Here is a 23,998-nt window from a genome sequence, read left to right on the forward strand (position 1 = left end):
GAAGAATAAGATTAGTTAGCTTAATTAAATAATTGAAGAATTATTTAATAATTAGATGAATAATTAGTACATGATCAATGAGACATTTTAGGTGTCTACACATTGTATTAATTGTATTTAATCGAAGATAGGCCCCTTCATGGTTCGGCCATAACTTGGAGCCTTTGAAGAAGGTATTCAAGAGAACCCCTAAGGCTAACAAGGAGAAGACAGAGAAGATAGTAGATCCTAGATCAACATATGAGGTAATCTACATTTCTATTGCAAATAAATTATAGTTAAATGCAAAGTTATGTTGATAATTGTGAAATTTTTTCTACAAGAGGATTGTAACTTGGCTTTTGAATTGTGAGCTACGTACTGCATCAAAGAGGCTCGATTTTGATGATCCACTAGATGTATAGGATCATATAGTGTTAGTTGTGGTCATTGAATGACCAATACATGTAGATATATTCTATATTTTTATTGTATATCAATTTGGACATGACATATGCCACATTTTTGTAATACTTGTATTTACTTGGCATACATGCCTTTTTTGATATATATAAATATTGATATTTGATCCAATAAATGTGTGTTGAGTTCATTATTGTGTATTCATTGTATTTGGTGGATGCCCTTTTATAAAGTTAAGTGACTATTTGCCTATGTAATCAACAATATGAATATAAACAACAAAAAGCTATGACATAAAACATTACAATCGTGGAATATGATTTGATAAACTTTCTAAAATGTTGAATTAACACTACAAAATTCCTTGTATTGAGTTCATTATTGTGTATTTGTTGTATTTGGTGGTTTCCCTTTTATAAAGTTAAATGAATATTTGCCTATGTAATCAACAATATGAATATAAACAACAACAATCTATGATATTAAATATTGCAATCCTGGAATATGATTTGATAAACTTTCTAAAATGTTGAATTAACCCTACAAAACTCCTTGTATTGAGTTCATTATTGTGTATTCATTGTATTTGGTGGCTGACCTTTTATAAAGTTAAATGAATATTTTCCTATGTAATCAACAATATGAATATAAACAACAAAAATCTATGATATTAAACATTGCAATCATGCAATATGATTTGATAAACTTTCTAAAATGTTGAATTAACCCTACAAAACTTTTTGTTTCAATGAAAATGAAATTAAATGGTTATGGTCATATTTGATCCATGCTAATGATCAGTGGATGCTTTTGATTCCTTTCATTTATATTTGTCAATGTGTGTGGTGTGAGAGCACCCTCATGTTCGCAATGGTCAAATTTTGGTTCTCATCTTGTTTTACCATTGTTTTATCTAAATAAGGTAATTTGGGACCATTAATGATCATTTGAAGCCATTTGTGAAAGTTTGGGATCATTTGGATAAAAGATGTAAAATTCACTCAATTATTGTCAAAGTTGCAAGATAGGATAGAATTGATTCCATTCATTGTGTGCACAAACCAACTTCATGAGCACGTCTATGTGGGTACTCCTATCATGCCTCCCAAAGTGTCAGAACGTTGAGAGCCATACCCTACCAACACAATCTCTCAAGTGTCCTAAGTCCAAAAAATTGTCAAACTTTGATGGACTATTTCTCCCAATCTAGGATACATATGATCGATCCATTTGAACTTGTAGTGTCATGTGAGGCTTGTCTACAATGAACTATATTAGTTTCTGACGACTCAAAGCCATTTTCAAATGGTAACATTTTTCACCTACTTGAAAAACCATTAGTGGCATGCAATGGAAAGTTGCAAGATAGGCTAGAATTGATTCTGTTTGGTGCATGCACAAACCAACGTCACGAGCATATTTAGGTGGGAAGGTTTATGCTAGGCATTCTCTTGTCGTGCCTTCCAAAGCATCAAAACATCGAGAGCCATATTTAACTCCATATGTGAGTGTCTTGTATTTTCCAAAAGAAACTAGTTTCATACCAATTTCATGTGTGCTCTCCAAATCTACACATCTTGGTAAACATTGCAAACCACCACATATAGCACAAGAACCTTCCAAACAAGGAATCTTATAATAAATGTAACCATCATGTCTATTACATAGCACACTTGAAATAAATTATCTTGCCGACTTAGGAGGTGCTTGTATATTGCATTCTTACAAAATATCGTTAGTGTGCAAAGTAGAACAAATATGAAAAAAATATCATAGTGCATGGAAAATTCAATATGAATCCTACAACAACACGTGGTGCATACATGATTAACCTTAATATAAAAAGGTTTTATCATTTCAAAAAATCTTTGAGAAATTCTTATTTGAGGAAACTTTTCAAGGAATCTTTCATCAAATTTTGTTTGAGTCATATCCAAATAGTGTTTGGCATGTAGCTCATGATTTGTAGACCTGATTTTCCTTCTAACAGCATCTCTTTGATTGGGTAAAACTCTTGTGTTGTCATGCCAAAAAAATTCAATAAATATTCTTAGTGCATGAACAACAACTTTGTCTTTGTGTGGTAGTCTACCCAAGAATGTACAAAGAGAAATATTGTTAGATTCCTCTATTTTTTCTCACCTTTGTAATCCTTTACTTAATGTTGTTCTACTAACATTTAATGACTTACTTGTTTTTCTTATCAAATGATCTTTTTTTTATTTTCTTGCTCATTATGGTTGATGTAATGACACATCGAGTAACATTAGAATCTTTAGTACATGATTTTGAACCAATATCTTGATATGCATCAAATAGATTTCTCACAATAGTTCTTTCACTATTACTTTCAAATGATCTTAGGCCTAGAATTTTCATTGTCTCTCTAAAATTAAATTTTTTTAATCATTTGAACAATTAATTGACATCTTGCGGTTTGATTTAAGTTTTCAAAATAGTTTTGTCATATTCTTTTAACCATTCTCCTACAATTTTGTTCATTCATTTTAGCGAGCATTGGCTTTAATATATTCTCATCAATGTCAATTAGATACTTTAGTTTCCTACGAATGACTCTAGGAGGTGTTAACATTGGTGCATTGCGTGCATTGTGTACATTCAATTCATCAAGTAGAGAAAGTGTATGTTCATAATTTAATTGATTATTGAATGTGGTCTCTTCTTCAATTGCATTAGGTTCATTATGTTCATTTGGTGAATCGAATTGAGATGTTGAGGATGACATACCTTCTTGTCCCATTGTTCTTATGTCATGTAATTTCTTCATACATTTCCTTTGTCTTTCCTTTTCAGCCTCTCATTGTTCCATCATTCCTTGCTTGTTATTTCCCATGGTTGATATCAGTTGTCCTAAATAGAATTATATTACATATATATGTAAACAAAAGTTCATAAACAATCAAATAACCATAAATATCCATCTTATCATTATTTTTTTGAATCAAAACTATTAAACAATCACAATAACATTGACAAAGCTAATAAGAACACAATTCAATCATTTGAAATCATGCAAAAAAAAAAAATTCACTTACTTCTATGTATAAAACAGTCATAGAAGCCTTGACACAGTTGCAGTGAGGCCTTCAATGACTTCAAAAACTTATTTTGAGGTTGTTGAGGCATTTGGGCAACTAAAAGTATATGTCACAGTACTACGTACACGGTCTTTTTAGAACCCCATATGCATTATTTGGCGCAAAAATTTTTGCAGACCAACGTTAATATTTTTGGTACCCCATATGCATTGTTAGGCCTTAAAAATGCTTAGCAGACCAATGAACTAATAGTCCTAGTACCCCGTACATGCTTTTTGTAGTAAAAAAAATGTGAAGGAAAAGGGAGGGAGGGAGAGGGAGAGGGGTAGGAAGAGGGAGAGGGGGAGGGAGAGGGAGGGAGAGGGGGAGAGGGATAGAGAAAGAGATAGAGGGTGAGGGGGAGAGAGGGAGAGGGAGGGAGGGAGAGAGAGAGGGTGGAAAAGGGAGGGAGTGAGAGGGGGAGAAATGGAGAGAGGGAGAGAGGGAGAGAGAGGTAGAGGGGGAGAGAGGGAGGGAGAGGGAGGAAGAGAGAGCTAGAGAGAGGGAGAGAGGGAGAGAAAGGTAGAGAGAGAGAGAGAGTGAGAGAGAGAGAGAGAGAGAGAGAGAGAGGGAGAAAGGGAGAGAGGGAGAGGGGGAGAAATGGAGAGAGGGAGAGTGAGGGAGAGATGAAGAGAGAGACAGGGAGAGAGGAAGAGGGGGAGAGGGGTAGAGAGGGAGAGGGGGAGAGAGGGAGATAGAGAGAGGGAGAGAGGGAGGGAGAGGGAGGGAGAGACAGAGAGAGAGGGAGAGGGAGGGACAGAGAGAGAGAATGGAAAAGTGAGAGAGAGGGTGGAAAGAGGAGGGAGGGTGAGGGGGAGAGAGAGGGTGGAAAAGGGATGGAGGGAGAGAGAGTAGAAAAGAGAGAGAGAGAGAGAGAGAGAGAGAGAGAGAGAGAGAGAGAGAGAGAGAGAGAGAGAGAGATTAAAGTTTAACTATCATTAATAAAATATATATACACATATTTTAAAGAACTCTTATATATTTGACATGACTAAAAAATGTGAGGGGGAGAGAGAGAGAGAGAGAGAGAGAGAGGTAAGGGAGATAAAGGGTGTAGGGAGAGAGAAAGAGAGGGGAGGGAGAGAAGAAGAGAGAGAGGGATGGGGTATGGTGGAAGGGAGAGAGGGGGAGCATGTTGGTTTGTTATTCTTTTAAGCAATGGTGTTATGTGGGGTCATACAGTGTCCTATGACCCCTTAGGTATCGTTATGGGTCATGTAATGTGTCCTTAGGGGTCATATTGTGTCCTACCACCCTTTAAGACACCATATGGTGTCATTATGGGTCATATAGTGTTCTAAGGGGTCATATGGTGTCCTATGACCCCTTAGGTGTCAAATTTTGTAAGCAATATTGGCACTTCTTTTTATATTGTAATAATGGTTCATCTTGCCACCTCAGGACACCGTATGACCCCTTAGGACATCATATGCTCCTAAAAGGTCATGTTGTGTTATGTGGGGTCTAGAGAGAGAGAGAGAGAGAGAGAGAGAGAGAGAGAGGGAAGGGACAAAGGGAGAGAGAGGGAAAGAAAAGGGAGGGAGGGAGATGGGGGGAGAGGAAGACATGTCACATGATGTCATTAGGGGTAACGTGGGGTCCAAATTGAGCCACATGTGTGTTACAACACCATATGACCCCTTAATAAACCATTTGACCCCTTGATATATCATACATGGTATGAAGAGGTCATTAGGTGCTATGTGGGGTCTTGAGAAAGAGTGAGAGAGAGAGAGGAATACAATATAGTACAATAAGATATCAAAATACAGTATATATCAATATACATACATACACATACATACACACATATGTGTATATATATACATAATATATAATATATTATTCTATAATATATTATAGATATTATATACATATATATAATATAATATATTATATATATTATATACATATATATAGTATATATTATATATATACACATTATATAACATGAAATATCACATTTTATATATTATACATGTATACATATATGTATGCACACACCCACATTGTTAACACAAGAAGAAGTGTGTACATGTTGTTTCTAGCTTTAACACTACGTACGCATTGTTGGCATGATTGGCATAATTGGTGCAGATGAAGAATGATGACTGAACCAGTAAAGGACTATTTATGATGACATTATGATGAAGAGATTGAGATTGCATGATTGGATGAATTTGATCAGTTATCTGTGTTGTCATTGATGGCAACTAATTTTTACTGAGTTGTATTTTGTCATCTAAGTCTTTTTGGTCTACTGAAAATGCCTTACCAGTATTAGAGATAGTGAACTAGGAATTAGGACCTTAATCAGTAAATGAGGAAATGTTTTGATTAGATTTGGTGATTGGTGATGATTGAAGTGTTGTGGTTTGGAATGTGATTTTGTATCATTGTAATATGTATATGACCAAAACCGCATCATGTTTTAGTTATTGCAAATCATGGTTATGATTTATGTTGTATTTTTTCTAGGGTTTAAGGACCAGCAAAGAATTCTCTTAACCGGTAATGATTTTTGGTTCGACAATGATCTACATCAAGTTCAAATGTTGGTGATGACATGGCTCAAACAATGTGAAGAGTTTAAATTATGTTTTGGCACGTTTGGAGAGAAAATTTCTTAGGAATATGCAAAGTGCTTAGCGGAGTATTCTAAGGGTTTGATTTTGTATCAAATCGAGATGTGGTGATCATTCAAAGGTTGTAATTGATTGTAATGATCCATATGATGATCAATGATGATCTATAATGAGTTGTAAATATCTGCAATGATCTATGTTGTAAGTCTTAGGGTTTTGTAATTGACAAATTTGAAAAGGTTATCTATGTTGGTACATTTGATGTTTGTAGTGTCGGTGGTTTTGAGAAGAGTGTGAAGCCAAATCAGAGTATGAGATCTGCCAGAGTGTAGCAAATTTTAAGAAAGAATTACATCTGATCAAGAAAGCAGTTAAGTGCTATACCCAAATCATTCACTATTGTTCTCTAACAATTACAACAACAAAATCCCTTAACTGGGTAGGTCCTAACAGGACTTTCATTGTAAATCCTCTTTTGAGGTTGATCCTAATAGGCTAAAGCTCCTAACAGGGATCATCATCTAAATCCATTAATCAGGTGACTCCTAACAGGGCATCATTGTAAGCTTCTAATCGGGCTAAGCTCCTAACAAGGCGCATTCTGAAAGAGTGCACAATTTTTGTGGGTACCAATTCCCACCATGGTTTTTCCCTATTTGGGTTTCCATGTGAAAAACATGGTGTTCATATGGTGAATGTTTTTATGTGATGTTATGTTTTACTTTTAGTTTATGCATGTTGTTGAACACTTAATGAGCAGTTCTAATAAACCAATTTAACAGTTGGTTATTAGTGATTACAGATAATGGTAAAGAGTTTATTACTGGTTTATGATTTATTTGGTGAAGTTTAATAAGTTCAAGTTTTAAGTTTAAAATTGTTGTTAATATTGATTCACCCTCCCTCTCAGTATTAACCAGATCCTCTAAGATTAAGAATTGGTATCAAAGCATTGGTCCTCTGTGTGTAGAAAGCTTAACAACTTGAGGGAAAGATCCTGAAGAAAGATGATGAAGGAGGGTCCCAAGTTTACCAAGGACAACTACTAGATATGGAAAGACTAGATGAAAATATAGATTAAAAGATTGGGTGCTCAGTATTAGAATCATATGATGAACAAGTATGTTGCTCCTACTACCAGCCCCTTGACACCGGATGAGTTTAAAGAAAAAAAAGAAAACATAAAATCCTTGGAAGCAATTGTAAGTACTTTATCTGATTCTGAGTATATAGATGTTCAACACTATTTGAGGTATGGAGAAATTATAATTGATTTATGGAGGAGATGAAAATGTTCAAAGATAAAAAGAAAGTTTAAGAGGCAAATTTGATGACATGAAAATGGTTGATGGTGAGAAAATTGTACAATATGGTCAAAGGATTAAGGAAGTTGTAGGAGGTATTAAGAGTGTTGGAGGTAACATTGATGATGATATTATTGTTGGTAAAATGCTTAGAACTCTCCTACCACAATATGCTATTAGAGTTTCTACAATTCAAGAATTGAGATCTATTTCTAAAGATAAAGTCACTGTTGATTCTCTTATTGGAAAGTTGACCACATTTGGGTTAAACATCTTTGATAATAGTGTTTCAAAACCATCTGAATCTTCTTTTAAAACTTCTGTAACTAGTACATCTATTAGAAAAGGAAAGGATATTTGTCATAATCATGACTGTAGGTCTAGTCATGGTGGTAGCAAAGGTGATGATGATAATGAAGATCATCTGATGGAACTTGAGGTACTATTGGCTAAAATATTTCCTAGAGGCACCAATAAGTATAAAGGTAAATTACCTTTGAAGTGTTTTTCCTACAATAAGACTGGACACATCATTGCAAATTTCCATAATAGTGATAGGAAAGAAAAGTTTAGGAAATTTAAAGGAAAAGGACATAAACATTGCTATGTTGCAGTGGATGAAGGTGTGACATATGAAGAATCAGAAGAAGATGACAATGAGGAGATAGTGTTTGTCATTGTGAAGGAAGATCCAATTGATGAGAAGGCATTGGTGTCTCACATGGATAGCAGTAATGAATGTGGTTTCTTACACCACATGGTCGGTGTTAGAAACAAGTTCTTATCCCTTGAAGAATTTGATGGCGGTGTGGTAAGGTTTGGTAACAACTCACTCTGCATGGTTAAAGGTTAAGAAACTATTTCATTGAATGGAAAAATAATTGTAGATGATGTCTTTTGGGTTGATGGATTAAAAATAACCTTCTGAGTGTTGGTCAATTAAATGATAAGGGATATCTTCTAGATTTTAAAAGTGGAGTGTGTAGGATTCTTGGAAATAATGGATAATTGATTGCTACTAGAAAGAAGACAAGAGGTAATGTATTTCATCTAAATACTAATGTGAATAGTTGTTTGGTGGAAAAGATTGAAGACAACTGGTTATGGTACAAGAGGTTTTGTCATATGAATTTTGACAATTTGATAAAGGTTAGTAAATCAAGTATTGTGAGAGGTTTGCCCCAACTTGTTAAACTAGATAATGTGTTATGTAAGGATTGTCAGATGGGTAAGATGACTTATGTATCTTTCAAGAGTAAGCCTTTCTCTTCAGAAAATATTCTAGATTTGGTTCATACTGATCTTTGTGGTCCTGTGAGGATTAAGAGCTATTTTCCTGATAGATATTTCATGATTTTCACTAATGATTTTTCTAAGATGATGTGGGTAACTTTTCAAAGAGAAAAGTCTAAGGCATTCAATAAATTCAAAGCATTCAAATCTTTAGTTGAGAAAGAACCCAGGAAGAATTTGAAATGTTTGAGATCTGACTGGGGAGGAGAATTTACTTCTGATGAGTTTGTGAAGTATTGTGATGAATAGGGAATCAAGAGGTAGATGTCAGCTCCTAGAGCTCCACAATAGAATGGGATAGTAGAGAGAATGAATAGAACAATTGTTGAAGCTACGAGAACCATGTTGATTCAAGGTGAAGTACCAAAAATATTTTGGAGAGAAGCAGTTAGCATTGTTGTTTACACTTTAAATGGGGTACTTGTCAAGAGGTAAAAACAAAACACCTTATGAATTATGGCATGGAAAGACTCCTAATGTAAGTTACTTTAAAATTTTGGGGAGTAAATGTTTCATTAAACATGATGATTTCACTAGAAAGTTTGATGCAAAGTGTGATGAAGGTATTTTTCTTGGTTACTCTACAAAGAGTAAGGATTTCAAGTTATAACAAGAGAACAAAAAGGATCATTGAGAGTGCAAATGTGAAGGTAGATGAACTCTCTGATAAATTTGATAAGACCAACAAATATAAACTTGAGAAAGATGAAGAAAAACTTGTGTTTGTTGAACTAGAAGTACAAAAGAATGATGAGTAGGAAAATGTAGAAATAGGTGCTCAACCGCTAAATGAAGATAGAGATGAATAAGATGAAGAACATGAAGAAAAAGGAACAACACAAGAACTAGTAATACCAAGGTATGTCAAACTAAATCATTCAGAAGAATAAATTATCGGAGATAAAAATGTTGGTGTACAAACAAGAAGGAAAATTGGAGAAAACTCTCGTCTAATTTCTATTATTGAGCCTAAAATAGTAAGAGAGGCATTGAAGGATGATGATTGGATTAATGCTATGAATGAGGAATTGGATCAAATAGAGAAGAACAAGACATGGACACTTGTTCCCAGATTGGAAGACAATAATGTGATTGGCACTAAATAGGTCTTTAGAAACAAGTTGAATGAAGAAGGAAAGGTTGTGAGGATTAAAGCAAGGTTGGTATGCAAAGGCTATGCACAAGAAGAAGGAGAAGATTATGGAGAAACCTTTGCACCTATGGAAAGATTGGAAGGAGTAAGAATGTTACTTTCTTATGCTTCATTTAAAGCTTTAAGGTCTACCAGATGGATGTTAAATCTACTTTTTTAAATGGTATCCTTCAGGAAGAGGTGTACATAGAACAACCTGATGGATTTGCTTTGTCTGAAGATAAAGATATGGTCTGCATGTTACATAAGGCACTATATGGATTTAATCAAGCACTGAGAGCACAGTTTGAAAGATTGCATGCACACCTGATCAAGATAGGATTCCAGCATACCAGTGAGGATAGTAATATATATCTTAACACTGATGGAGACAGAGTGTTGATAGATAAAGTATTTGTAGATGATATAATTTTTGGAGGTGATGATGATTTATGTATGGCATTTTCTAAGGAGATGAAGAAATAATTTGAGATGTCTCTTATTGGTGAGATTAAGTATTTCATTGGGTTGTAGGTCCATCAATTGGATGGTGGAATATTTATCTACCAAAGTAAGTATGTAAAGGAAACGTTGAAAACATTTGCCATGGAGGATTGTAAACTAGTTGGTACTCCAATGGTGATAGGTTGTAAATTGTATAAACAAGATGATTCACCCTCTATTGATGAAAAAGAATACAGGTCCATGATTGGTAAGTTGCATTATGTTATTCATAGTAGGCCTGATATTACACATGTTGTTGGTTTGGTTCCTATATTTCAGAACGATCCCAAGGAGACTTGGTAGCAGTGAAAAGGATATTCTGGTACTTGAAAGGCACAATAGATTATGACCTATGGTATCCTTATAAAAATGATTTCTCTTTGGAAGTGTTTACTAATGCAAATTGGGAAAGCAATGTTGATGACCAGAAAAGCACCACTAGTGGAGCTTTTCTTCTTGGAGGTATATTGGTTGCTTGGACAAGTAAGAAGCAAACATGTGTATCATAGTCAATAGCAAAGGAAGAGTATGTTGCAACATCAATGAATTGCACGCATGCAATTTGGATGAGACATGTGTTAGAAGGTTTTAAACTTGATATGTCTAACCAGTAACTATTTATTGTGACAATACAAGTGCAATTAATATTTCAAAAAATCATATATTACATGCAAGAACTAAACACATAGAATTGAAATATCACTTTCTAAGGAAGAGAGTACAGGTAAAACAAATCAGAATGGAGTATGTGACAAGCAAAGAGCAGCTAGTAGACATTTTCATAAAACCATTGCCAAAGAATACCTCTAAGTACCTCAGAGGTAAATTAGGGGTCAAGCCCCTACACAGGGAAAACTAGGATGCAGGAAATGCATCAATCTAGTATGCTTATTGAAAACTTTTCACTATGGATTGAAGAAATGGTGGCTAGTCCACAGGGGGAGTAGCTTAGATGAGATTTGTAGAGATGTTGAAGACAACAACATTAGATTTGATGATCGGTGATGCATATGCACCTTTGACATTGCTATCAAAGGGGGGGAAAAAATTTATTAGCCTAAGGAGGAGAAGATGTGTAATAGAAAGGGGCTCTAGAAGAAATGAAGAAGAGAAGAGCAGAACCGACATAAGAGTGAAGTGTAGGAGAAATGACAGAAGAGTGAAGTATAGCAGAGAAGTTCCAGATCTGAGCAGCATGATTTTAGTTGAATATGTTGGTGTTATGTTGGTGTTACCATCAATGCCACAGGGGGAGAATTTTGGCATGATAGGCATAACTGACAAATGAAGAATGATGATTGAACTGGTAAAAGACTGTTTGTGATGACATTGTGATGAAGAGATTGAGATTGCATGATTGGGTGAGTTTGATCAGTTATTTGTGTTATCACTGATGGCAACTGATGTTTACTAAGTCATATTTTGTCATCTAAGTCATTTTTGGTCTACCAGAAATGCCTTACTATTATTAGAGATAGTGAACTAGGATTGATGACCTTAACCAGTAAATGAGGAAATGTTTTGATTAGATTTGGTGATTGGTGATGATTGAAGTGTTGCAGTTTGGAATGTGAGTTTGTATTATTGTAATATGTATATGACCAGAACCGCATGATGTTTCGGTTCTCAGAAATCATGGTTATGATTTATGTTATTATTTTGCTAGGGTTTAAGAAGGATTTAAGGACTAGCAAAGAATTCTCCTAACCAGTAATGATTTTTGGTTTGGCGGTGATCTACATCAAGTTCAAATATTACTGATGATGTGGTTCAAATTGTGTGAAGTGTTTGAATGATTTTTTGGCACGTTTGGATAGAAAATTTCTTGGGAATATGCAAAGTGCTTAGCAGAGTGTTCTAAGGGGTTGACTTTGTATTAGATCGAGATGTGGTGATCATTCAATGGTTGTAATTAATTGCAATGATCCATATGACTATCAGTGATGATCTATAATGAGTTGTAAAGATATTTGATGATCTATATTGTAAGTCTTAGGTTTTGTAATCAAAAGAGTTGAAAAGGTTATTTATGTTAGTATAGTTGATGTTTGTAGTGTCGGTGGTTTTGAGAAGAGTGTGAAGCCAAACCAGAGTATGAGATCTACAAGAGTGTAGCAGATTTGGATCTGATCAAGCAAGCAGTTAAGTACTATACCCAGGTCATTCATTCTTGTTCTCTAACAATAATAGCACCATAACCCCTTAACCGGGTAGGTCCTAACAGGTGTTTCTATTGGCAAATGCACACTCCAATGAGAAATTGTAGGTGATTGAAGGTTTTGTCATTGATGGCAACCTTGCAATCATATGATACTGGCAAGACAACATACCGACACTAGCAATGACAAACTCTACACCGACACACAAAACACCGGCAAAGGAAGGATACTGGCACCCTGGCCGACAAGAATTTTGTTTATAATATATTTTATAATTAATTGTAAAATCATTGTAAGCCGACATGGCGAGTTGTAAAATGACTCATATATGTATGAGATCATTGTAGAACATTTTGTAATAATGAGATAGGTTAAATAAGGTAGACCTAATATGTGAATTATAGGTTAAGGGTTTATGTATGAAGCAGAGCTAAAAATGGTACTGGATTTGGCATAGCAAATGCTAGTTTGAAGCAGTACAAGACATTGGATTTGTATAATCCATTTTGTAAGTCAGTGTGACTTCTTATTTTGTAATTGAGCAGTGAGCTCTAGGCAGTTGGCCTTCCTACATATGCAGGCCCCTATTGTAAGAGTAATATTCACTTATTGGCCAGTAAGCGAATATTGTGGGTCACAAATCCCACCGAGGTTTTTCCCACACCAGGTTTCCTCATTAAAATACTATGTTATGGTGTGCTTTTCATGTGGTTGTTGTTATTCTTGTTTACTGCATTATTCTTGGTTTACCTATATACAATATTGATATGCTTTTCATGTTTTAAATCAAGTAAATTCAAAAACTGGTTAGATACTGATTCACCCCCCCTCCCAGTATCTTTGGGAATCCTAACAATTGGTATCAGAGCTTTGTCCTCTATTTTCAGAAGCCTAATAGCTTGAGGAAGATCTTGACACCGGTAGAGATGGATAACTTGAAGAAACAATTAAAAACAATTCTTTCAAACTATGATACAAAAAAATTGAAGAATATCAAACTTGAAGATGATCTAAAAGCTGCTCAAGATATTATTCAAGCACTTCAAGAAAATATTACCATTGCAAGAAATAAGAGAAGAGAACTTTGTGAAAATATGCATAATGAGAATGATGAAAAGGAAACTCTTAATGATCTGGTAAACAAATTGAGACAAGAACGCAGTGCTACAAAGAATGAAATGCAGGATATGACTATGAGATTTTGCAAAGAAATTGAAGATAGGAAGAAAAATGAAGAAGATCTGACTAGAAGACTAAATGATTCTGCAAATGAAAACACAAGACTTAGTTATGAAAATGATATGTTGAAGACAGATCTGATGCATACACAAAATGAATCAAATGAACTTATGAGACAAAAAGGAATCTTGGAAAGAGAACTTGCTACTGCAAATCAACACAAAGAAAAATTCAAGAAAAGCTCAGAAGAACTTGGTGACATGCTGAAGAATCAAAAACCTAATGGTGACACTAATGGCCTTGGCTTTGAAGTTGGTGAAATCTTCGGTACCGCAAACACACATGATCATAACAAATTGGTAAGGCAATCAAATGCTTATTGTGTGCGGGAAAAGTGGGTCTATGAAACTCAAAATGTGAAAAAGTGGTCTCAAAGAGGCTTGCTCACACACCCACATGACTTCTTGGTGCAAGTTATGGAGTCATGAAGAATGACTCAACTTCCCAAGGTTGGTTCTATGGTTCTCTATATCACAAGGTCCCTCAAGCTAATGCCTTTGCTCTTAGATCACTGAGCAAAGTGACTTAGGGATGGCTAATGCAAGAACAAGGGATGCTTTATATTGATTTAGTTATGGAAATGCATCCTAAGCTATGCATGATTCTACAAATGCAACAAACTATATTATAAGATGACAAGATTAGTAGAAACACTATCCTAACATGATATACTAGTTGATGTTCTAAGATAATGATAAAGAAAATACTCTAAAAATGCTTATTTAGACTATTTCCTAAAAAGAGGCTAAATGTGTTGATAAAATTGAGCATAAATGAGATACTAAAGCTTGCATGGATCCTTAAAATGGAGGAAGGAGAGCTCTATTTATAGTAAAAATAGGGCAATGGATGGCCAGGATTGAAAGAGTTAATCAAGGGTCAAGTTTGAAAGTTGGCAATCCATATTTACAATTTCCACCAATGAAATGGTGACAATTGTCAGCATAAGACTAGTTGAGAGGAGAGGTAGGAAACATTAAATGCTTGAGAAGACTTCATGGTTACCCTAGGGGGTAAGGGTTAAGGTTAGATTAAGATCATCCATTGGATAAAACTTTTACCCAAAGGATAAACTCTTGTGCAAGGGTTAAAAGGATAACCATGGTCAAAGCAATGAATGCTTGATTAGACCCCTGGGTTAGATGTGGGTTGAGTTTAGAGAAAGTCTTTAATCATGATGGAGGGTTGAGTTAACCATTAATGGTTTGGAAGACTTTTAAAGCTAAGTTGTTGAAGCCTTTAATGATTTTCAAAGACTTTGAGGGTTTGAGAAGTGACTTCCCCTTGCTTAGGGATGTGACAATGTTTAGGAGATGGGTTAGGGCAATTTAGAAGTGATTAGAAGAGTCTAGAAGGGGGTTTAGGAGGCAAGTGGGAGATGTAGGATTTTGCAAGTGGATGAGGAATAAAAGGGTTTAATAAAATGTTTTATTTCAATTTAGTTATAATTTGGGAAATTGAATAAATTAGATTTATTTAATTTGGGGTAAACTATTAATTAAATATAAATTTAATTAAAAGTAGAGAGAAGGGGTTCAATTGAATAAAATGATTTATTCAATTAAATGACATAAGTGAATTTAACTAAGTAAATTGAATAATTTACTTAATAAAATAGAAGAATGTAGGTAATTTAATTAAATTAGATTTAACTAAATAGAGGAATGAACATAAAATATTCATTTTAGGAATATGGTCATTTTTATACGTCTACATTTTGCCCCTCTTTGAAGTGACATGTGTGCACATGTTAATTCAAAGAAAATGATGTGTCATCAAAATTTGATTATGATCAGTGTGATGTCATTTTAAGATTTTCATGTCGTGCCCCAGATTTGATAAGTGATGCCCCAGATTTGATAAATGATGTTTGATAATGCCCACTTGGGAGATGAATCAAAATTTGGAAAATTTGATTTAATTTGATAATTTTGTTTGCATTTTAAAATTTTGTCAATGTGGAATGTGAAAAGTTGATTCATCTCCCAATAATAATGTTTGTTAGGGTTAGACGGAAACCGCAAGCAAGATACATGGCCCATCTCCAAACTCTAATTTCAATTCACCCTATAAAAGGGGAAAAGTGCATTGTTTTGTCTCATTTATGTTTGTTGACCTTGGAGAGAGATACTTTTGGAGAGAAAGACAAAATGTCAATTCCCTTCTCTTCTCATTGATTCGAGCGCATTCGGAGGTATCGGAGGCCTGTCACGTATGGACCACTAGTAAGTCAACCTTTTGGACCCCTTTTTGATTTTTGATTTTATCATTTTTTATCATGTTTTTAATTTTGTCATGCGGATTTTACATTTTAGCACGTCGAGGTCGTTTCATAGCGCATACGATAAATTTTGTAGTGTGTAGGGTTTGCCAAATTAGGTAGCGTCTGAAAGATATAGGGTAGCACATAGGTCAACTAGATTAGTGCATAGGAGTAGTTTAGCGCATTAGGTGAATAGGGCAGTACATTGGATTAAATGAGTAGTGCATTGGATAGACCTAGCGCATAGGGGGATGAGGAGGTCGCATGGGTAGACCCAGATAGCGTGTAGGTGTACCCTAGCGCATAGGGTTAGATAGGTAGCACAAAAGAAAGATAGGGTAGTGCATGGGGTAGTTTTAGCGCATAGGGTATATTGGATGGCACATTGGAAGAAAAGGGTAGCATGTAGGGTTTGTCTAGTGCATAGGGTAGGTTGGGTAGCACATGAAGAGCACAAGTTAGTGCATGGGTATATTTTTAGCATGTAGACAAGTTTGTTTAGTGCATAGGGAAAAATTTTGTGGTAAAGTGTGATTTTTGGATGAAGAAAATTGGTAGGTGGAGGTTAGTTCTGCCAAGATAGGTGCGAATTGTCCATTTGTGTGTCTGTTGTCATAAGTTGTCCAATATGAGTTCCGACATAACTTGATTGGATTTGTGATGTTTCAAGTTATTATAGATTTGTTGTGGAATTAGATATGATGTGAAACTTGATTTAGATTTGTTCAAAGTTGTCAAGTTTTGGATATGAATGTGTTGGATATGAAGTTGTTCAAAAATGTGTGTGGGAAAAGCAGGTCTATGAAACTCAAAATGTGAAAAAGTGGTCTCAAAGAGGCTTGCTCACACACCCATAGGACTTTTTGGTGCAATTTATGGAGTCATGAAGAATGAATCAACTTCCCAAGGTTGGTTCCATGGTTCTCTATCTCACAAGGTCCCTCAAGCCAATGACTTTGCTCTTAGATCACTGAAAAAAGTGACTTAAGGATGGCTAATGCAAGAATGAGGGATGCTTTAGATTGATTTAGTTATGGAAATGCATCCTAAGCTATGCATGATTCTACAAATGAAACAAACTAGATTATAAGATGACAAAATTAGTAGAAACACTATCCTAACATGATATACTAGGTGATGTTCCAAGATAATGATAAAGAAAATACTCTAAAAATGCTTATTTAGACTATTTCCTAAAAAGAGGCTAAATGTGTTGATAAAATTGAGCATAAATGAGATACTAAAGCTTGCATGGATACAAGAGTTTGATAAGAATAGATGGAGGAGTCATCCTCTCACAATAGCGCCTGTTTGTGAGGTTTTCACCATTTGTTTTTATTGCATCTTTTTCTTTGCTTTGTCTAATTTTTTGATTTTTTTGTATTTTTACCTTTTTCGTGCATTTAGACTGCTCAAGTGTAGTATTTATTCAAATGGATGTTGTTGGTGGGTTCGTCGAGCACATCTCCTTCTGAGGTAGTTAGTTGATAGGCACCTAATCCATAGGTTGAAATGATGACATATGGACCCAACTAGTTAGGTTCAAACTTCCCTTTCTTTTCCCAATCCTGTTGATTTCTAGGATTTTCTTTGAGTACTAGATCACCTATTTTGAAGTTTCTAGGGATGACCTTGTGGTTGTAGCTTCTGCACATGCATTGTTGATATGCTTTGAGATGAGTGTAGGCACGTTGGCATCTTTCATCTAGAAGTTCAAGTTCTTGCAGTCGGTTAACTCGATATTCTTCATCTGGGATTAATCCTTTCAAAGAGACTTTAAGAGATGGAATTTCTACCTCCAGGGGTAAAATTGCTTCTGATCCATACACCAATGAATATGGCGTAGCTCCTATCAGTATGCGGATGCTAGTTCTATATGCCCAAAGTGTTGGATTGAGCTGTAGATGCCAATCTTTGCCTACATCATTGACTATCTTCTTTAAAATTTTCAATATCATTTTGTTGGATGCTTCTGCCTAACCATTTCCCTGTGTATAGTATGGTGTAGAGAAATGATGTTGGATTTTGAATCGTTCACATAGTTCTCTCACATCCTATTTTTTGAAAGGTCGTCCATTATCTGTGATGATGGAACTAGGAATGCCATATCTGTAGATCAAATAATTAAGGATAAAAGAGGCAATTTGTTTCCCAGTCACTGTGGTCATGGGGATGCTTCAATCCACTTGGTAAAGTACTCTGTTGTAGTGATAATGAACTTATGCCCATTTGACAATGAAGGATGAATTTTGCCAACTAAGTCTAGTCCCCACTAACAAAAGGGCTAGGATGTTGTGAATGGCTGCAGTTCCTATGCTAGTGCATGTATAAGATTGCCATGGATTTGGCATTTAGGACACTTCTTTGCAAAGTCATAAGAATCTTTTTCCATTGTTAGCCAGTAATATCCCATTCTTAGAAGCTTTTTAGCAAGAGTAGTACCACTAGAATGTGTGCCATAGATACCTTCGTGAAGCTCATGTAAAGTGGAGTCAAATTCATTACGATCAAGGCAATGAAGAAGAGCATCTAGACCTTGACAGTACAAAGTATCAGCAGTAAGGGTATAACGGGCAGCTTGTCTGATAAAGTTAAATTTTTGGTTTTGGGACAAGTTAATGGGTAGGATATTGGTCTTAAGATACACATATATCATTCCATATAAGGGGGAGTCTGAACCAGTTAAGGCGTAGGTGACCTGGGATGCGGAATTGTCATAGGCTGGGGAAAAAAGTTGCTCTACCAGAAATTCATAACGAGATTGTTGTTCTGGAATTTGTAGTAGTGAAGAAATAGTAGCCATTGCATCGGTTTCTCTATTGTCCAACCTTGGTATTTGTGTGAAGCTGATGTGTACAAAGTATTGTTTGAAGTCATCCACTATTCTTTTGTGGGGTAGCAACTTGTCATCTTTCATCTGATAGTCATCATTGATTTGATTGATAACCAGTTGTGAATCTCCATAGACCTTTAGTTCTATGATTTTCCATTCTACAGCTATCTTGATTCCTATGATCAATGCTTCATACTTAGCAATGCTATTTGTGCATGGAAACATAAGTCTATAGGATCTTGGTATGGTGTGTCCTTTTGGAGTGATGAATAAAATGCCAGCACCTGAGCCGTGTTGGGTAAATGATCCATCAAAGTATAGGGTCCATTGTTTTGTAGAGATAGAAAGAATGTCCCTATCTAGAAATTTGATCTCCATTGGTTGTTTACCAGGTAGTGGTGCTTCTGCTAGTTGATCTACTATTACTTGTCCCTTGATAGCTCTTCGCTTCGTGTAGTAGATACCAAATTCATTGAGAATCGTGACCCATTTGGCCAATCGGCTTGTAAGAGCTGCTTTGCTTAGTAAATATTTGAGAGCATCAATTCAACTAGCTTAATTGTGTGAGCTAGCATGTAGTGGTGGAATTTTTTAGAGGTGAAGACCATAGCTAAATAGGCTTTCTCAATAAATGTGTAATTGAGCTTATAGCCGTTCAATGTCCTGCTAATGTAGTATATTGCTCGTTCCTTGCCTTGTTGATCTTCTTGTGCTAACAGTGCCCCTAGAGATTTATCTATTGTTGAAATGTATAGAATGAGTAGCTTTCCTGCTATTGGTGGTACTAGGACTAGTGGGTTCATCAAATATTGCTTGATTTGATAGAAGGATTCTACACACTTGGCTTCCCATTTGAATGGTACATTTTTATGTAGTAGATGATTGAATGGTAGAATTTTATCTACTAGCTGAGCGATGAATCACCTAATTGATTGGAGCCATCCTTGTAGAGATCTGAGTTGGCTGATATTCTTTGGTGGTGGCATTTCCATGATGGCTTGTACCTTTGTTGGATCCACTTCAATTCCCTTTTCTGAGACTATGTAGCCTAACAATTTGCCTGATGTAACCCCGAAGACACACTTCTTAGGGTTGAGCTTGACTTGGAATGTTTCCAATCATTCAAAAATATTTTCTAAGATGCTTAAGTGTTCTGCTTTGGTGAAGGATTTAGCTAGTAAATCATCCACATAGTCTTCCATGAAGGTATGCATCATATCATGAAATATTGTTGTCATTACTCATTGATAAGTTGCCCCAACATTCTTTAAGCCAAAAGGCATGACATTCAAACAATATGTTCCCTAAGGATAGGTGAATGTTGTTTTATATTGATCCTTTGGAGCGATCTTGATTTGGTTATATCCTGAAAAATCGTCCATTAGTGATAACATTGCATGGCCTGCTGTGAGGTCTACAATTATGTCAATACTTGGTAAAGGGAAGTCATCCTTTGGACAGGTGTTGTTGACATCTCTAAAATCTATGCATATTCTGATACTGCCATCTATTTTTGAAACTAGCACAATGTTTGAAATCCATTCTGCATAGTCTATAGGTCGAATAAATCCGACATCTAATAGTTTCTTTAGTTCAGCTTTGACCATGAGTGCCACATGTGGATTCATCTTTCGCAGTTTTTGCTTAACTGGCTTATCTCTTGGATCCATAGACAACTGATGCATGATTAATTATGGATCAATTTCGGGCATATCTACATATGACCAAACAAAGTTGATTTGCTTTTCTTTAAAAAAATTTATAAATTTTGATCTTTCCTCCTTTGTTAGAGAATCTGCCAGGTGTATGTTTTTGGCTGCTTCTATAGTACCAATGTTGATTGATTGAGTGGGCTCAATCAATATGGGTGATCGCTCATGATATTGTTCAGGAAGAGTGTCAAGTCTCCCATCTTTAGGTGCCTTAAAAAGGTTTTCACCCTCATATGCATCCTTTATTTTTACTTTTTTGTGATCCATAGCTGCCATTGATTAGTTTTCAGCAATAGATCCTTTATTTGGTTTATTTTTGCAATTGAGAGACTTGGCACTCTCCTGATTGTAGACATTGCTATTCTATTCACTGGTAGAGTCTATTTTTGAGTTGATAATACATAAGTAATGGATAAGGGATTCATCATTTGGGAAAATTGGTATATCATGAATTTTTGGTTCATCCCAGTTTATGAGGTCTAGAAAGACAAGTGGTAAGGAATCATTTGGTGGATCAAGCTCTGCTATTGTAAGTGTTAGGATAGAGGCTTCATTGTGATTGGTTTGGGTGCTAAAGAAGTCAAGGACTCTATCGACATCTTCGATGGTATCATCTTTCATATAGACTTGTTCATAATGACGCTGCTCATTTTCCTTAGCATCATAGATATTCTGTGGTCCAAATTCAAGTAGTCTAATTTCTGTGCTATGTTCTTCTTGAGAAAGGGATATAGAACTAGTATTTTCAGTGGTATCTTCAGTAGTATTTGAGTAGCTACCCCATTCATATTCATCTCTGAGGTTTTATCCCAGATCCTTTTAGTGTTGTGAACAAGTATGTTGAATGGAGAAAATAGGTTTTTGATGATTGAGACAAGTTTGATAGTTTTCTCTGATTCTGTGTCAAATCCTGCTTCAACCTTTTGTATTTGTTCATATACTATCCCTCCTTGGGGAGGAATGATGTTATCAAGAGATGATACTGCTTTGTTGGATATTTGTTCTTGAATATGATTGACTTCTGTAGATGTTGTCTTCTTGTGAATGATGGACTCCCCTTGATGTTGCTTCCTTTCTTGATGTTCATGCTCCTTAGAGATTATCTCTGCTGACTCAAATAGTGCTTCTTTCTAGGATTCTTCTTTGTACTTATTCTTTTCTTTCCACTGAGGTTTTTGATATTTGCATGGTACCTTCTTTGGTAGTAGAGTGAGTTCAAAGCCCAATCCCTTTTTGTCTTTACTAAATTGTGAAAGAGGATCCAATGGTTTTGTGACACCTTCCCGATGCTTACCAATAGGTCCTTTGCCATTGTGTCCCATTTGTTGCATGATTAAGTAGACTTTTCCATATAGGTGTGTGGGTATGGCTACTTCCATAGTAGCTTCTTTGTCTTCTTCCTCATCTTTGTATAGCCAACTGAGGATATCCTTTTCCTTAGATTCATGTCCTAAAGTGTCGAGTTGAATGAATGTGCCATCGAACTTGGTGATGGGCTGAGTTGCTTGATGTACAGATGTTGTAGGTAATCCATGAGAGCTAGGTGAAGTGGGTAAGTTAGTCAAACACATAGGTTCCAAAGAGTATTCCCCCATGCCTTGTTCTTTGATTTTCATTTTTTGCTTGAAATCTCTAGGTAATGATTTTGACTTCTCTTGTTGAAGATCTGGTGCTAAGGAATTCTATTTCTCTCTATTATGTGGAACCATACTGTCCTGGGCTACCCCCATTGCATTACAATTTTGAAAGGGATTGTGATCAGCAGATATAGAAATCTCCTGCCCATTATAGGGGAATTTGACACACTAGTGATACGTAGAAGGCACTGCTTGCATTTCATGTATCCAGGGTTGACCTAATAAGATATTGTATGTGAGGTCTATGCCTAAGACCTGGCACATAGTATCTCTTTGTATCGATCTGACTTGAATCGAGAACACCACTGTTCCTTTAGAGGATCTTTCTTCATCATCATATGCCTTTATAGTAATCTTTTTACATGGATCAATAGACTCCTCTGAGAAGCCTAATGCACGGATAAGTTTTAAGGTACATATATTAAGTCCAGCTCCTCCATCTATTAATACTCATTTTACTTGGTGTTTATAGACTATGACTTCAATATGGAGAGGAGTATTATGTGGATGACTCAACGAGATATTATCATGCTTAGAAAAGTGAGATTATGAGGCCCTATCATATGAGCGACCATGGCTTGGAATTTGTCAGCATCCAGATGTTGAGGTACATTCATTTCTAATAGTGCTTTCTCTAATATGTCTTTGTGTTTTGGCAAAAGTTTCAGAAACTCTAGTATAGATATTTGAGTAGGAGTTTTGCATTGTTGGCTGACTAGATCATATTGAATTTTGGGTATAGTGTTTGTTGTTGACATATGTCCCTTTAAGACATATTTTTGAGCTCTGGTTGTTACGTTGATATATTCATGATCACGTTGATCTCGGATTGTGATGACATTGACTTGATTGTCCTCAACTGATATATGATTGATGGTGTTATTGTAGATGTGATTGATACAAGCTCCATGTGTATCATTCGAGGTTGAAGCTCCATCCTTGTTGTAGTTTGGAAGGGGATTCTTAAAGGCTCCATGGTCACCATTTGTCTTGAGACCATCCACTATTAAATCACCTCTATCAAACATGTCCTGAACAATGTTTTTCAGTCTCATGCAATCATTTGTTTGATGACCTTTGTTGCGATGAAAATCACAAAAGTGCAAGTCATTCCACCAAGGTGGTTTGATTTGTGGTTCATAGTTACTAATTGCTGGTAAAGAGATAATTTTGTTTGCCAGGAGTTCTCTGAATGTTGACTCTAGTGATTGTCCCAGTGGTGTGTAGACACATTTTTGACAATTGTTGGTGTTACCTCATGAATTGTTATTGGGCCCTTGATTTGTTTGATTATTTTGAGCATTGTTGGCATTGTTGGTGTTGGGTTGACCTTGATTGGTATTCAGTGTGTAAGTATTAGTGTCTAGGCTAGCACCTTTGGGATTCTTTATAGCCTGAGTATTACCCGATAATGCAAGCACGGTCTGCTTAGATTTTGGATCATTTGATTCATTGCCTCCTTCATTTCCATCATTTTTGTTTTTGGTTTAGAATCTGGACTTGTCCAAGTTGTTGTTTTTTTGGTTATTGTAATGGGATGAACTTGTTCCTTCTTTGAAGAATTTTAACATTCCTTTCTTGACACATGCTTCTTCCACTTGAATTCCATTCTCAATGAATTTAGTGAAAGATGGTATGTATTAGAGCTTGAGTCTATAACTCATCTCACCATTTAAGTTGTTGATGAAAACTTCCATTTTTCCCTTTTCGGGGATATCTCGAGGATATCTTGAAATCATATGCTGCCATCATTGAAGGAAAACCATGAATGTTTCATTGTTTTTCTATTTGGTGTTACAGACGTCTAACATGGTGATAGCATGTTGAATGTTATAGG

The sequence above is a fragment of the Cryptomeria japonica genome, chromosome 3 (genome assembly GCF_030272615.1).
Source record: "Cryptomeria japonica chromosome 3, Sugi_1.0, whole genome shotgun sequence".
Lineage (NCBI taxonomy): Eukaryota > Viridiplantae > Streptophyta > Pinopsida > Cupressales > Cupressaceae > Cryptomeria > Cryptomeria japonica.